Raw genomic sequence first — 18,091 nt, forward strand, 5'->3', positions numbered from 1 at the left:
AAGGTAAATATAGAAATGGTGACGAGAGAAAAAAACAACTTGATGAGACACAGCACATAGCTAATTTCTAGCTAGAGTATATAAAAAATGAAGAAATGTGGCTGGTTTCATTATTCATTTGTAGACAAATGCACATCCACATATAGAAAATCCAGCAGTGGTTATGGGAGAGGTTTTGTGAAAGGCTGCTGTGGACATAATTGAGCTCCACTAGGGGCTGTCATTGTCACACATCTAGGTGAACAGTTTTCTCTTGAAAGAGCAAAGTGTAGGCAGAAAAATCCTGCAGAGACCAAAAGAGAAGAGCTTCAGATCTCCAGGTATATTCTTTCAAGGAGTCTCTGTATTAGCCCAAAGTCTGTCATTAGGGTAAAATCTCATAAGGGAAATTAGTTTTAGTGATAGTCCCTGAAATAAAAGTACAATGCTTTCATGGAATTTTTATGTATTTTCTTTGCTGTTTTATTTGCTTGCTTTTGAGAGAAAAGAAAAAGTTTATGATAGCTAAATAATTATGCTGACATAGAAATTTTGTGAACTTGTTTTTGTTTAACAGTTCCCAAATACTGCAAATTATCATGCCATTTTCCTAGAAAAAACATTTATATATGGTATGTGGCATATAACACTACAGATTTGTGTATTATTTTTGGAAATCCTGTTCGTTGAGAAGGAAGTATAAGGTAATATTTTTACCTTTTTTATTTTCTTCTTCTTCTTCTTCTTCTTTTTTTTTTTTTTTCTTTTTGGTATGAAGAGTACTTCCATCACATGCATCTCACTAAGCCCTGAAAGAAGTTCAAGTAAATGAGTGAAATCGTTGTAATATTAGGAATGCTTTTTGAAACACATTTGCAAACCTTATCTTATACTAAGTAGAGGAGACATCAGAGTGAATGACACTAAAAGGTGGTTCTAGTCCTGGGCCATTTGCCTGATGGAGGAAACCCATTTAAAAGTTACCTTATGAAGATGTGCTAGCCATGGACATCCATGGACTTAAACAACATGAGTAAGATGTTTTTATTTTGTGATACCTTTAAAATTAGAGCTTTGTTATCATTTTATAAGTTGGTCTAAGACATCCTGTGGTGGGATAATGTAGTATAATACTTTGCCACAGGTATGCTAGCTGTAGAAATGTGGTGAAAGCATGAAGCACTACCTCAAAGAATATCTGTCTTTTGGCTGAGACTATGCATTGGATCATTGTTTCACTGAAAAGTACAAGGCAAAATAGCTATATTTGTTTCAGTGTTTCTCAGTGAAGTCACTTTTCTATCTGAGGCAACTGCAGCACTATTTGATGAATCAAAAAATTCCTGGGACACTTAGTTATGTTGACTTGAGTCTAAATCTGAGCAGCAATAGCAAGTCCTTTCTGTTCTGCACAGGTAGGAAGCCTATAAAATTGTGGACCTTTCAGTCGTAAAGTGTGTTTGTGTTTAATCACCAGGGAGGCAGATACATTGTTTAATTCAAGAAGGTTAGTGGCAGGCTCCCTGCACAGTCAGTACATGTGCTCTGTCTTTCAGTACCTGGAGGAGTGCTGTGTATTTCATTGCTCAGGCTGGGGAGGGGTATTAGTATTCCCTTTAGCCACCAAGCCTGTCTCTGATGCAAAGTGTCAACTTGGATGGATTACTCCCAGCAATTTTGGGAGTTGCATTTCTAGCCTAGAAACACCATTCTGCAGTGAGCATCTTACATGAAAAAGAGGTCAATCTTCGTGTCTTCCTACTGTGTTGGATTGTTGTTGTCATACTGCCATTCCTGTGTATGCTGTCTTCAAAGCAGCTTCTGCAACTTTTGCCAGGTTATGGCAAAATATATACACCACCTAATGGAAATATATAATGCAAATATATAGTGCTTAAGGGCAACACCTCCTGTAGAGACACAAATCTGAAATGCTGTCCTCCATTAAATGTGGCAGCTCTCAGTCCTGATCAGAAGACTACCTGCCCTCAATGCTTAATAACACAAACCTTTACTGCATCTGGATCACTGCTGGGAAACTCTACATGTTTAACATTTCCTCTACAAGCTCAATAGTAGCTTGCTTCACTGTGATATGTGAGTGGAGGATTCATGTTGCAGGACTTTGTGATACCTGCACCATAGAGTCACAGAATAGTTTGGGTTGGAAGAGACCTTTAAAGGTCCTCTAGTCCAACCCCCCTGCCATGGGCGTATCTGTCTTCCACTAGGTTGCTCAAAGCCCTATCCAACCTGGCCTTAAACATTTCTGGGGATTGGACATCCACATCTTCTGAAAAACAGCTTGTCTTTCACCCAAGCTGCTAGTAGAGGAAAGGTGAAGGGTTGAAAAGAGAAAGGACACCTCTCTACTGTGTGTTTTAGGAAGGCCTCACTACAACATACAGCCAGGGCAACAGGAGGAAAGCAGGGATTGTATTTTGAGATTTTTGTGACATTTGTGAATTATAGTAAGATTACAGTGCTGTGAAATACAGAGGTCCAAATTCAGGCAATGTCCTTAGTGATACCAAATCTAACAGGAATTGTCTGAAACTATGTATTGTGTATAGGTAGAGGAAACCAAACAGAAAACTGCAGAAGGAACAAAGATGAGCACAAAATCTGCATGTGTTATTGGGTCATAGTACAGTCTGTGTCCTCTTTATTGCAGACAGTTTTCCAAGTCTTTGTGTGGTTACTGCACCAACTAAGCCTGTCAGGCACTGTTTCATGCATGTTTTCTGCACTTTCTAAGTATTTGTAGTGTTTGTTGTTTTCTGTGAGCTCATTCTATTTTTGCATTTGTTTTTCTTCTATGTATCCAGAACTGTGAACATTTAGGTATTAATGAAATTTTTCATAAAAAAGACAACAGTCATGCCATTCATGTACTGACTGACATGGGGTTACTGATTACCTGCAGTTTTTTATGCTCTTGACTTCAGGAAGTATTTGTAAATAGCTTAAATATTTCTCTCCAGTATACGTCTGTGGCTAAAAAAAACTGTTCTAACATTTCGGGCAGTCATCTTGAACAAAGTGTCTTGTTATTTGGGCATGGAGAAGCTAAGTGCTTCAGCACTGGTCACAGTATTTATTGCTGATGTGGCTGGGTTTTTTTGGCAGATTAACAAATTTTGAATAATACAGTTGAAATTATAAATTTCATGGTAATTTGTTAAGTCAAATAATTTGTGATGTATTTATAGACTGAGTAGCCAATAGAATGCTAAAGCAAATATGTGAGGCTCAGCTTGTCAAGTGTTGCATTCTAATGTAAAAGTTTAGTAAAAACCTGTTTGCTTGAGACACATGCTTTTTTACTTGTGAGGCTTACATATGGGTTAAAATATGGAAATCTTTTATACTGAGCAGTTTTGCACATAAAATGAAGAATAATGGCAGTAAATAAAAAGTAATATGATTTGTGTCTCCAAATGTCTTGACTTAGGCTAAGGTTTAGCAAATTTTTATAACAGCACTTCAGTTATACCTGGCAAACTACATTAATCAGAATATATAACTGTAACAGAAACAAAGAGATGCTGACAGTGTTAGGAAGTGTTGTACCCCATGAGTTTTCGTAAGTCTCCTGAACAGGGAGAATACATTGTTGTAGCTTGCTCACAATGGTTTGAATGACATTAATAAGAACTGAATCGTAGAGAAAAGAATAATTTATTTCATGCAGGAATTACAGGAAGATATTTCTGGTGTTAGAGTGAAAAGAAGCACAGGTGTACCTAGAAACTGTCTGAACTTTTTGGCTATTTTAACTATGATGGAGCAGTTTTCCTGGATAAATGGGGGTTTTGGAGATTTTTGACAGTTCCTCTGGATGTTCTCTTATCACAGACAGACTCAATAACTTCTGGTCTGAGCTGAAATGAAGACAAGTTGTTGACATTCTGCATGCTAAGTTTGACAGGTAATAGTATCTTCCAGCTCTGACAGCCAGCTGATAATCCTCAACTGAACAGCTCTTGAATGTACCAGATTAATAACAAGAATGTAGTTCAGATACCATCTCAGGAGTTTCTACTGTGCTTACAAATGGGACTTACAAATGGGAGAGCAGGGGAACAAGTCTGAGCATTGACTAATTCCATCTCTGCTTCTGGAAGGATGGCCTGCTCTTTCAAGCACTTCAGGCAATAATGAGAAAAAAAGAACAAAACAAAATTGGTCTTTCCCTCTGACAAATCACAGCCCCCTGTGATTGTTAGAATGGAGGGCCTTGAATGTATACTCCTAACTGGAAAGTTTAAAGAAGTGAGAATTTGAAATGAAAGATTCTTTGTATATGAGGTCAGTGTCCCAGTCTGTACTACAGTGGACAGTGAGCAGGGACTGACATGATCTCATGAGGACTAACAGCTGGTTGTGAATTCTTTTTTTATAAGCTCAACTCCTCACTGAACGCTTCTAGAATGTTAAGATGTTGACAGCTTCTTGGACATTATAATCCAAAACAAATGCAGATTTTTGCAAGGCTGTGACATAATACATAACACAATAAAGGGTATTTGGAATGCACTTAGCTGTGATGTCTGATATAGGGAAGGGCCTCTAAAAATAGGCTCTAAAATATATGTTTTTTAAGATCTAGAATGAGTACAGCTCTGCAATTAAATATTTCAAGGCTTTGCAACAGCAGTGGTAGCTCCAAGAGAGCTCTCTTTTTCTAACTAGACAGAATCTTTAACATAATGGTTAAGCTCAGAATTTTTCTGAATTTAGGAGATATTATGATGTCTGTCTTAGGACTATGCTGATAATATTCCTGCTGCAATTTTTTAACTATCCCTCAAACAGCTTGTGGTGGTGAAAGGCAGTATTATGGTCAGAAAGCCTACATGGACCAATAATGACAGAGTTACTTCTTTCCCATTCAGCTTTCGCCATTCATTAGGTGTTGCCACACCAACAGGTATTATCTATTTGCACCCTCAGCAGAAGCAATGAATTTTGGTAGTTGTTGGAGGAGACATGAAACTAGGCTGGATGTAAAAGGGTTTATTGTAGGAAGCTACATTTAACATTTCAAAACATCTCTGAGTCACTGGGCATTTTTACTTGGTTTCTCCATACTTTCATCTGTTTAATTTCATCTTCCACACCTGAGGGACCACAGAGGGAGGTTTGTTTTGAACTGGCATTAAACTTCCATAAAAGATTAACTACTGAAAAACTGTCGTCCACTTTACTGAAGTGTTGTATTCCTGACATTGTAAGCCTTGCTGAGTAGAATATTTTCCAAACTGTATTTAGTATGTATTTGTAAGTAACAGTGCATTCTCTTTATGATGATTGTAAAACCTAATTACAAGGGTTATTTTTTTTTTGTTTTCAGTGTTTGTTTATTTTTTGTTTATTTGTTTATTTTGTGTTTATTTGTTTTTGTTTTGGAGTTGTTTTTTTTTTTTTTTTTTTGAGTGGAGAAAGTGTTATATATGTGATTCATGCTAATTAAATTTTAACTGCATTAGCAAAATTGTTGCTTTATAATCAATAGAAAAATTGCACTTAATTGTTACAAAGCAAAAAGGATAAAGGAAATGGTTAAACAAAGCAGATGGAATTATCCTCCAGGTGTTTGGTGGGAGGATAGTAAGGGTATAGGTCTAAGAACAGCATCTAGAAATAAAACTTTCGACTTTGAATTGGGCCAACTGGGACGATTCCAGGCACTAGACACTTGAATAAGGCCTGTTGTGGGAACATATATTTAATTGTATAACTTTATGCTTAGTGAGCCTAGTCTACCTGCAATGTCAAACAGCAAACACTGAGGAAGACCCAGAGCCTTCATCAGAAACGGCCCCCGAAAGGAGGAGAGACCCCCGACCACTGGTGAAGCATGCGCAACACAACAGAGTGACGTAGATTTTAGGAACAGAAATGAGGAGGAGCTTTCTAGAAGCTTCTGTATTAATATGTATCAGTAAACAGTATATAAGTGAGATTTTTAGCTTGACTGATTTGGTACAGTGTGAGAGGAATGGCCCTACCCATACCCCCCAGTCGGGGTATCCCCTGGTCGGTTTTGCTCATGCTTTATTTGAACCAAGCCTCAATTAGACTAAATTACTCACTGCTAAATTTTGTATTTACTTAAGTCTATGTAACTAATATATTTTGATTGTATTCATTTATATGCAATTGCTGGTTTTAATTAATTAATTAATTAATTGCTGTAAATTTAACCTTGTTGTTTCGATTAATTGGACAAATCAAACATATCCAATATCCAGTTATAACAAAAAGAAGGAAATTATCACAGAGAAAATAGATTCTGTAGGTACTTCATAGTAGAGATAGATTATTTTAAGGAAAAGGTCTAGTTCTTCTAAAATGTGTGTTACTGATGGAAGCCACAAGCTTTTATCAACACATAGTGTCTGATATGCTCTGGGGACTGGCAATTTTGAGGATGTTAGTTGCCCAAGAAACAGAGATAAAACTGAGAGCATGCAGTGTGCTTTGCCTTATCTGTTAAGTGCTGTCTTCTCACTTCTGATGCCAATTCTTATTCTTATCCAAGCCTGACTTTGAGTAATGTATGACAACATTAAATACTTTCAGGATCGTGGATCAAAGTGTCATAATTATTGCAAAATGTTTTGAAGTCAGGTTTCAGCTTATGAGTGTATTTGAACAAAATATTTGGTGTAGTGAGACCTTCCAAGGGTAATTTATGTTCTGTGCTGGAGTTCCTTCTTATCTTGGCTGCAGTACATAAGGTCAGATTTTTTAAGCCACTGAAATTAATTAAAGTGATGTTGTCTGGTTTCCTGCTGAACCATTACATTTAATGTTAACAGCTAGAGTCATGGAAAAGAGGAAAATGTAGTTGGTGTGAATTCTTAGTGTTATCAATGTAGTTGGAGCAGCTTATGTGCATAAACTGTCCCAATAGGCTGTAATTACTCTGTTCTTAGGAAAAAGGTGGAAGAAACACAGCTTTGGAAGCTGTAGCAGTAGCAAAAAGTTCACATGTGGCAATACCTGTCTGAGGGTTTGTCATGTGTCCCTAATACCACTGGACTCTGCTTAGAGTGACAAGCAGCATTTGTTTCTGTTTCACAAGAGTATTCAACCACTGCTATGAATGTCATCTGAGCTTTTGTGCTGGGAGTGCCCTCAGTCTGAGATGAATTTGAACACAGGTATTTTTTAAGTGCCTTCATGTATCCTCTTCTTTACCCTCCTTCAGTTCTGTGTCAGTAGCAGTATCTAAGCACATTTCTCCTACTCACCTGGAGACACCTGTCATTTGAGTAGTGGAGTCATTTTTGTGCTGACAGAAAGTCAGCAGGACAGAGCAACTTTAGTTAGTAGGCTTCATCTCTAATTCCTGCTCATAGTCCTAACTCCTGTCTTAGGCCTTGGTCTGCCTAACTCACACTATTACGCATTTTTTTGCTCAGGAACATCTAAACATCCAAGTTCATAAAGGAAGGCACTTAAAAATCAAACATCTTTTCCTTAAACTTGGGACCAGAAAAGCACCAAGGCTTTGATCCTCACAGTATGTCAAATAATCCCATTCTGACATCCACTTCCTGATGTCCATCCATTTCATTTATCATGTATAGTTTCCTTGCAATGCCACACAGCTATGTTAAATTATAAAATTAGTAAGTTATTTGAATGAGAAAGCTTCCTGCAGTGCATGATTAGTAATGGTACAGGTGTAAGAATAGTCATGTAAGAAGTGTTTTGCATAACACAGGTGATATCACACTTCCAGAGCCTAATTGCACGTTCCTTCAGTACTGCAGGGAGGACGGGAACATAGTTACAAGACTCTGACATATTGTCTTTTGCAATGCTGATATGTCATTTCACGCTTTTGGTGCCTCACTCACTGTCAGAAGTTTCGAGACTGTCAGAATTTCCATGTAATTAACATGACATTGGTTATAGTTTTTGCATGACGCTGGAAAATGAGGGAATGTTTTCATAATGTGTGTTGTGTGGCCTAAGAGGAAGTCCAGCTGAAGTTTCAGTCCAGCCAGCTCTCTCTACTTGAGCAGTGTGAAAAGAGCAAGAGCAGAGAATTACTATTGGAGAGAATTCTTGGAAAGCAAAAGTGTAAAACTAAAATTTCTGTACAGAGATGCAAACTTAACAGAGCTTAATTTGTATTTTCATAAATTAAACAGAGGGAAGCAAGGTAAAAAATCATATAGAGATATTTCTGGTGTGTTTATTGTCCTTATGAGTTTATCTAACATGAAGTAAACGAAAAAAGATAGGTCTTTGGTACTTCAAATGACAGAAAAAATATAAAAACTTCATGCATGTTTAATAAGCTGCATCCCATGCCCATGTCCTGTTTTGTATTGTAGTATTCCGAAACGATGGTATCCTTTTCAGGAATGAGACTCTCAGGTCTAAAAGTTAATATGCATGCCTTGATTGTTCATGAACACTAGACTCAGCCAAGGAAATTTCTTTGTTACTATGTGCCATGAACAGAAATTAATGGGCAAACCACAGTTTCAAACAGCTTTGTTTGTTTTTTTGTTGTTGCTGATTTTTGTTTGTTTGTTTATTTGTTTTTTATTTGAACTTCATTTGCATTATAATAATAATTTATCTAACTTTTACTTGAAGGAAAACTTGACTTCTTGATTATTCTTAAAGCTGTCCTGTAAGACAGCATGTAGTGGAGCGAGCCAAAAGTTTTCTTCTGGCTTTTTTTGGAGTGGATTGTTTACACCCCATGTAAAGGTGAAGGTCTTTTGGGACCTTCAACACCTTACTAAAAGCTACAAGAGCAAGATTGAGCAACAAAGTAATCCCATTTATAATTTCTTCTGGCAGGCATCCAGAGGCAAAGATGCAATTCACAGCTCACAGATTACACAGGAACACAGGCGGAACACAGTGTCTTTGTTTCTGCTGGGAAAAAAAATCAAACCAGCAAAGACTTTATTCAATTTTGATGGTCATTTTCTGAGGGTAGCTATGTCCCTGCCTGCAATTGATGTTGCAGACACTGAAATATAAGATAGCAAAGATAAAATTTACCCTTAAAAATAAGTCAGCTACTCCATTCCCTTATCTTCATGTCATCCGTCCTTGAGCTTTGTGCATTCTTACATTGATAAAGCAATTTCCTTTTTTTTTTTTTTTTTTTTTTTTTCCTTAAGATGAACATCCTTGCTGTGACTGATACTTGTTCAGGTATTTGGAAGATATGGGTATAAACCAGGGCACTATTATGCTGCACTGAGTGAGGGAGCTTCAGGCTTATAAGCACATCATGTTTTAATTTAGTCAGGATCAGTATTATATACTGAAGTATTTACTCAGTAGGGTCTTTTTGGAAGACAGAAACATTTTTAATATTACAAAACTCTTTGTGTCAACTCAGCTCCCAGTGATTCATATTCTACACTCACATTTCATTAACTTAGTTTTTACATCCTGAGGTTCTGGGTCTTGAGATGACACTTTTACATGGCTGGATGATTTATCACAATGCAGGGCGAAGATAAGCCCATTTGTTTTTTCCCTTGGCCTGCCAAAATCCACTCCCTCCTGCTCAGCACTTAGCTATGTGAAACTTGGTTTAAGAAGCTCCACCTCTGATTTTGTGACTAGTTCTGCATAATTCTTTTATTGTCATTTAAGTGAACAAATAAATGAAAGAATCCATCCCAAAGGGACTGCAGTTTAGTTTGGATATGATCAAAAAGATAACAAGAAAATGGAAATGGGAGGAATGATTATTAGTGAAAGGTAATAGGCATTTTCTGACTAGTATGCATATATTAAGCTCATTGGTATCATTAACAGAACATTTTTTGTAGATGCATGTTGTGTCTCACAAATTCATGCTGAATGGTATTGCAGCACAACAGGAAACTGCTCAGGAGTTAGTAGGACTGGCTAATCTTAGAAATGTACCCAGCAACAAGATGTTTTGATTTTGAGGAGACATTGTCTAAATCAGGAAAAGAAGATTTGAGAAAATGTGTCAGATGAAACAGAGTAATCAGTAAATCTGAAATCCCCATCTATGAAATCTCCATCTATGATATTAAAACACGTGTGATACATGTTTGAAACACCTGTTATCAAAAAGAAATGTCCACAAAATCAGAATTCTGCAGAGTATATCACAGGAATCAGTATAAGGAACTCTAAGGCTGCAAGGGCTTTTTCTGGCACTGTAGTAGAATTAAACCTGTAGCAACTAATAATCCTCAGTTGAACAGCTCTCGAATGTAGCAGTATGATAAAACTTTCTTTGTACCGGGTCTCTTTCATGCAGAAATGTCATTATTTGACCTCACTCACAAAGGTTCACTGCAAGTTGACAGCAAGTCTTTCCAGTACAATGTATAAGAGCAGACCAAAGAGCAGTTCACAGAGAGTGTTGGCACGGTGTGTTTCACAGTTGTGCAGTCCATGTGTGCTGTCAGCATGCCTGAAGTAGTCAGTTAATTTTTGTCATGGACTGTACATATATACAAAGCCATGACTTCGCCTTGTGGAATGCTTGCCCAGTCCCTGTTCTCTAAAGGACTATAAAGAGTACCTATAAAGATGAAGGACTGCAGAAGTCACCATGGGAAACAGGTAACTGGATTTGGGCTTAGCCCCTTCTTCATTGAATCCTTTCCTTCACTGTTGTTGGAAGGGAAGAGGGCAGGACTCAGTTTCCCTGCTAAGACTTCCCCTGTGAAGGGCATTTGTCTTGTGACAGCATATCATTGTACAGCCTCAGACCTCTTTGGGGACTATGCTGCTGGTCAGCCATCAGTAAGGCTTGTCCCGTTGGTGAGTGTGATGAGGTTTTTGGTTAGTGGAATGTCCCACTGAGCCGAGACAGCTGGAGGTTAATGGATTGGAAAATTCAGAGCATGAAATTTGCTCACTGTCTTAATACTTTCAAGGATTGTCACCCCAGCTGCTGCTTCCAGTGAGCAAAACACAAAAGGAGGCTCAGCATGGCTGGCTGTGAGAACACACATGCATGCAGCTGTATGGGGCAGCTGTTTTTTTCATATGACTAAATTGTGGGAATATCTTAGAAACTTACTAAGCCTTGTAGCACACAATTTTATTTAAAGATGGCAAAGGTTTCTTCATCACTAATTCATATCTAACATGATAGACAGTAAAGGTATTCCAGGATTTTTCTTTCTAGGAAATTTTGGGGACATTGATTATTCCTTAATGATTATATTACATTTAATTACATTTTATTAGATATTATATTAGTTAACATACATTTGCAGGGCATTGCAGCACATACAGTATGCAGCCTCAGACCTGGTAGGGGGTAGTGTTGCTGTCCTGTATGGTCTTGTCCTGTGTGTGAGGGTCCTAAGGTTTTGGGATGGTATGGTCCCACTGAGCCAAGTAAGTGTCTGTTTAATATATATTACACTAACGGAAAAATAATTAGTGAAGTTTTGGTGACACCTAAACCTATAACAAATGTACTTGACAGGATTTCTTTCTGGTTTTTCTATGGGGCTCTCTCACTGAATGTCACAAATGTCTTCCGCAATTCTAAGGCTGAGAAGGTAGACTTCATGCATGGAAGTTTAATGCTATGAGGCAAAACTTTCTCTCATAGGCTTGGAGGCATCCATAAGTATACCCTTTTGCCTTCACAATACACAAGATTGTAGTGGAGTAACCTTTACCACAACCAGGGTGGCATACATGGGTGCCAGTGCAAACCTGGACTCCATTTTTCCTGTATTCTCAACATGCAGTGAAGCCACCCTGACCTTGTAAGCTAATTGCTTTGATGACATATGATCCAACAGAATATTACCTTCCATCTGTAAAAAAAAATTTATAAAACCAACTGGTTGTTCCAGTCAAACCTTAGAAAAATCATCCCAGATTACAAGTCTTTTTATGAGGGTGATGGATCATTTGAGCATCCAAGAACAGACAGCTTGGTATCGCTCCTAGCCTGTGGTCACAACCACCTGATGTTTTTTATCTAGCTGTGGCCATTGTCTAGCACTTCAGATAATGGCCAAACCCCACCCCACAGCCTTCCTCCCACCCCCACACTATACATATGAAGCTGAGTGTGTTTTTTTCAGAAAAACAAAATAATTCCAGGTTTTGGGGGGTGTGACTGCATGAACTTTGCAGAGCAACAAATTCTGTGGGTACAGCTAAGGTGTCTTCCATGGCAGCTCTCTTTAGAGACCTTAGGAAGAGGTGAAGAAGACATTATGAAGATTTATGGGATGTACATCTTCTCAGCTATATTTAAGACTGATAACAGTTTATAAAAGTGCTTTTTCTTATGCTGTTTCCATAGTTGTACAGAATAGACACCAGTGTCAAGGGACTGACAGTACAAGAAGAACCACTGGCTGGAAGTCAAAACTAGTTGAATTCAGGCTTGGAGAAAGGCATGAATTTTTAACAATAAAGCAGTTAATAACTAAAAATCACACTTGCTCAGAGATTCTTCATCTCCAGCATTGGAGGTTTGTTGAAAAGCAGTGTAGAAATGCTCAAGCAGGAGGTACAGGCTTGATGCAGAAATTGCTGAGGATGTTTCTCTGAACTTACAGGAATTCAGTTTCTGTCCTGTCTGTCCTCAGAATCTCTGAGCCAAGTAATTAAAAAAAAACACTTCCTCAGTATCACATAACTGTTTTTAAAGTATTACCCTCCAATCAAATACTAGCAAACCCAAACAAATTAAACCAACACTTGCTGATTCACACACATTCTGGCTAATGCTGATGCTTCCTGATATCTGAGATAGGGTTCTACTGTTATGTTTGGAGGGGTAAAAAGTGCACAAAAACTGGAAAATACTGTGGGAGTGAAGTGATGAGATGAGTCAGTTTAGGAAGCCAAACAAGAATAAAGCCAGTCACTTATTTGTTAGCACTGGTTTTATGTCAGTTTAACTCTGATCAAACAAGCATCAATAGTGTTGAAAGAGGAGCAGTAAGCACAGAATAGTGTAAAGAGAGCTAGGGCAGCTTCATAATTTACTGTCTTCAGCAGTAGCTAAAATTATAGTTCATGTGTACTGTACGTTAACCCTGAGAGCTGCTTTTTTTAAGCAGACATGGTAACCAGTTGAATCCACTTCCTCTTTTCTTGTGGGAAAGATGAGTAAGAGGTGGTGTTATTTTTATTTGTATTTATTGTTTGTATTGTATTTGTGCCTCATGGGCCATCTTGTGTGACTATCCATTAACTGGGAATTATCCCCTGCCCCCATTTTTGATTTCCTTGTCATAGATATAATGGCTGGTGAATTCCATCCCTTAATTCTGACAAGATGGAACATATGTAAGTCTTGTCAAATCATATGGCATTCAGACACTACAATGATGGGATGAGGTGTAAACACAGTTAGGGGGAATAGATTTGCTTCTGGAATTATCTGGGTCTCAGATGGGGGAAAAATGGTTGATCCATAACCAGGATAATTTCTTAAGCCCCCAGAAAGCAGCATGGCAATGTGTAGGAATGTGGGAGGGCCCAAAAGTGACAAGCAGCAGGCCAGGAAAAGTATGGAGGCAGGAACTTCTCAGGCAAACTTCATGACTGAAGTAAAAGCATCCCTGGGACAGGCTGTTCGGTTCTTCATTTTTGGAGACTCAGTAAGACCCCAAGTAACTTACTCTAGTTTCTTTCTTTTGTTTTGAGAAAGGGTTGAACCAAAAGCTGGAGAACAGGCTTACAAATACAAAGAGTGTTTTCACATTTTAATTATTTTGTGACCTGATTTTATACCTGAACTAAAGACCATACATGAGTGATAAGGTGGCTTACAGAGAGAGAGCAACTTTGCAATTGCATATTAAAAGCTGCCCCAACATCTGTAATGTCCATAGTTTGTATTTGATCTCTAGCAGACAAACAACTTTATTTTTTAAAAATAATTATCCTCAAATCATGAAAGTTTCAATCTCTAACACATAGGTGCAACTACCAGGTAAATCAGGAAGGCAATAATACATCCATAAAGACCTTTCAACATAGATGAAAGGAGAAAAAATTATAAATAACGCTTGGTCCCTATCTGTGATTTCCCTATTTGATTTTTTTTTTCTTTTGTATTCTTGTGTTTTCAGATAGTGTGTCATTGTTCTCTATGACAGCAGGTATAGATTGCCTAAGTGCGTGTCAAATAATTTCAGCCTGCATGAAAGTTTCTCTCTTAGCCTAAATCAATTGCAATCATATATTTTTCTTCCTATGCTTTGCATTAAAGAGCACCTGAAAGGTTATGCTAGAAATTAGATCCTTAGTATAAGCACATAATGAAGGATATTGGCATATCATTTAAACTAGCCTAAAATGGATTCTTTTCCCCTGAACTTATGTTCTTCAATAATCTTTAAAATTCTGAATGGAGTGCTGTATTAACACTTAAAAAATTAATGTCTTACCTAAAGAAAAGCATCTTTGGGATAGGTAGATGGCTGAAAAATGCTCTAGGGACATGTTCAGATGTGCTCCATTGTTCTCAATATAAGTATCACTTTTGCTGATACTACAACCCATTAGACATCCATTTAATTTTTTTCCCAAATGCTGCACTCTGAAGGCATGAACCAACTAAGTTAAAACAAACTGAGACTCAAAGCCCCATTAATACCTTTCTCTCAAACTCCTACATGTTCCACCTTAGCCTTCTCAACAAGATGGTTTGAAAGCACCATGCCCCTCTAATTACATTTATTTATTTTCTGTTTTCATAACATTTTCACTCCACAGGTTTTTAGAAAATTAACAATTTTGCATTCACAAATCCTCACAGTTAGGTAGTGTTAATATTCCCAGGGAATATATATATTTATATAGCTCTGAAAAAATGCAAGCAGATGTGGTTCATGCTTTTGACCAGCACAGCCAGGTCCTTTCCTGACAGGCAGCTTTCCAGTGACCCAGGGGCGCTTCACCTTGTTCAGCCCCCTTGAACCAGCTTTGCCTCTCCACTTCAGAATCTACGTTTGCACTGAGTATAAGACTACTTGTCATGGGCTAAATGGTACTTCAGATTCACATGTCATTGCTCCAAGCAAGGGCTAACTCAATGAGCTAACTCTTTACTTAAAAGAGCCTGCTGAAGAGAATTCCCAGCTAGTATCAAATGGCACCAACACTTAACAGAGATGCACAGAATGAAAGGGCTTTTTTTTTTGGTTGTTGTGTTTGTTAACAGATGGTTAATCTCAAATACCATGCTACCACTGTTTCTTTGTTGATGCCCTTCCCTCCATCCCATGTGGGAAACAGAAGGCACAATTCCTTCCACTCCGACTGTAAAATTTATAGAACCTTAGAGAAGCAAATTTCTGCTCTTTCAAGCTGTGGATTTGCTCTTATAACTCAAAGTGGCTTTCTGTTACTTTGTATCTCAGTTTTGTAACTGCCTGTAAATTTTAAATTAACACTGTACCAACTAACATTTCTTAGAAGAATAAGAAGCAGCTAAGCTTATGTGCAGCTTGGATTTCTAAATGTATTTGCATAATGATAAGATGTAAACATACTCCCATACACAATTATTAAACCTTCCCTGATTTCATTGTAAGATAGTTATTTGATCTACTGCGATATTTTAGGAAATCCCACTCTAAGGCTACCAAGATTTGCCTGTCAATCTTTGCTGCATATCTTAGCTGAAACGTTTCAGTCCTTTATTTTGCACATAGTGATAGAGATGATGCGTCATAAATAACTACAATAATGGGAATAAGGTGGTTTTATGTGATTGTCTTTTACTCAAATTGACTTTTTTTTTTTTTTTTTTTTTTTTTTTTTGGTGGAAAAGGAAAGAACCAGAAAAGCATTGACTTCATTAAAATATATGGGTAGCTCTGAGCATAAGGTCAGTTTCACTGTTGGCCACAGGACTGGCTTTGCACTAAAGGCCTTCTTTGAACTGAAGCCTGTACATTTAGATTTCATCAGCAAAAGTACTTTCTGGCGCAACTGGCTTGTAGTATTTTCATGCAAATGATACAGAGGATAAAACTGTATCCTAACTAGAAGGTTGCTAGGCCGATTTGGTGTAGCAAACACATTGCAAAGAATAATAATCATCAATAACAGGAGTGAGTTGATTTCTTCCCACATTGTGCAACACTTTTATGCAATAGTCTTCCTCTTAGTATGTGGTTTCTTCCCACATTTTGCACTGCTTCTCTGCAACATTCTTCCTCTTAACATGGTGCTTTTTTGTCAAATATTTTTCCACTAATACAATATATTACAAAACAGAGAGAAGCTACATTGACATATGGTCAAAACTTCAGTTTAAGAGGATGAAAATCTCTGAATGCAACTAGATACACACTTGTTTTACTACACAAAAAAATTCAAACTTCATAATTTTTAAACCAAACCATCATTTTAGTGTTGTGACTCATGACTTCAATGGTAAAATGGGGCAATATATATATAGATGTATTTAACCACATACCTCCATCTTTAAAGCCCAAAAGATAGATAATTTGCAGTGTGGTGTATTTGGGAAAATTGCAGCTTGGAAATTGTCCCAGTTATGGGTTTTCTGCATTCTGAGTTTTGTGATGGCTCATCTATACATACATGTGTGACTTTTATAGCAGCACAGCTCACCTGTTAGCTGAGGTCTAAAGAGAGCCAGACCTTTTCAAACTCCAGTTTCATTCAACATGATTTCAACATGAGGAACTTGAAATGCCCAGACTATTGAAATGTCAATTATTATTGTTATTTGTCAAACTGAGCCTTTTTTTCCTATTTTTTTATCCAGATTCTGCTGCGTGGCTTCTGCTGATGGTTTATATCTGGTCAATTTGCCAACACAGATGTGAATCTGGAGAACTCCTTTAGGAAACATATATGAGTTTTATTCAGGAAAGGTTGGTCAGAAATTAGCAACACCCAAAGGAACAACAGGGCAAAGATTTTAATAATTTGTATGTATTCTCTCTTTAAGCTGTAATTATACGAGTGTTGTAAGTGCAGAAGGTGAGGCACAAAGAGATTATAGATCCTTCAAGGTGTGCACCTGTGATTTGGACATCACAGCAAACTCTTTAGAAAGTTGCAGCATTTCTTAGGCCTTTTGTAAGATGGAAAATCTCCAAAAAAGCAAATAGGTGATTGTAAATTTGAAATATTTGTTGTAATAAGAATATTTACATAAGTGAAAAAAAAAAAGCAATGAAGGTATTTACAAAGATATGGTCTTTTAGCCATAAGACATAAAACCTTCATACACTTAAGAAGAAAATAACTGGGTAGTAATTCATAGAAGAAGAAAAAACTGAGGCTTGCTGTCACAATTTCTCAGCCTAAGATCATAGATGCTCTTTATTACATGCAGAATAATACTGAAAGATTCATCACAGCACACTGTTTCCCAGGTATGAAAGATAACAGATGAAGATCACACAGTTGTCTGTTCTCAGAGAATCTGTCCAGGATATATAGAACAGCATAGTGAATGATTTCTCTGCTGAGGCACACAGCTAAAAATATTTCTTTCTAGTGAAAGTACCCTTTTCTAATTTTGCACTGCTCAAAAAGCTGCTTCAGTAGAGCAGCACATTGGCATTTCTCGTACAATATCAGTACAATAAAAATTAACACCATTGCAGCATTAAGAAATAGGCATTCTTTATTTGGCACCAGACACGAGGGAATATTTCCTCTGAAATACCATGCATCTTGAGTACAGAAAAGGTTCCTGTGCATATACTATATTTTAGATACTACAGATAGATTTTTCACAAGAAATATACATACATGATGAGCACTTCCCAGTTATATATAATATATGCAATTAGCATATATTTCCTCCCATTGGCACGTGTGTTCTCTCATCCCAGCTGACCATCCAGTGGTCTCTGGTGGCTAGTGATCCTGAAGTTATACTTGACCTCCCTATGAACTTTGGACTACATTCTAAATTAGGAGAAAAGTTGGCATAACTGGCCTAGTTCATTATCTTGCCAGTCCTTAGATCAATGAAGTATAGTTTCTTATTCCTTTCCTTAGTTAATGCTTATTGTAGTTTTAATTGTATGGTTCCATAGGCTAATGATTTTGCAAAATGATCATTGTACTAACTCACCAGGTGCAAACAATTCCT

This window comes from Oenanthe melanoleuca, chromosome Z (genome assembly GCF_029582105.1).
Source record: "Oenanthe melanoleuca isolate GR-GAL-2019-014 chromosome Z, OMel1.0, whole genome shotgun sequence".
Taxonomy (NCBI): Eukaryota; Metazoa; Chordata; class Aves; order Passeriformes; family Muscicapidae; genus Oenanthe; species Oenanthe melanoleuca.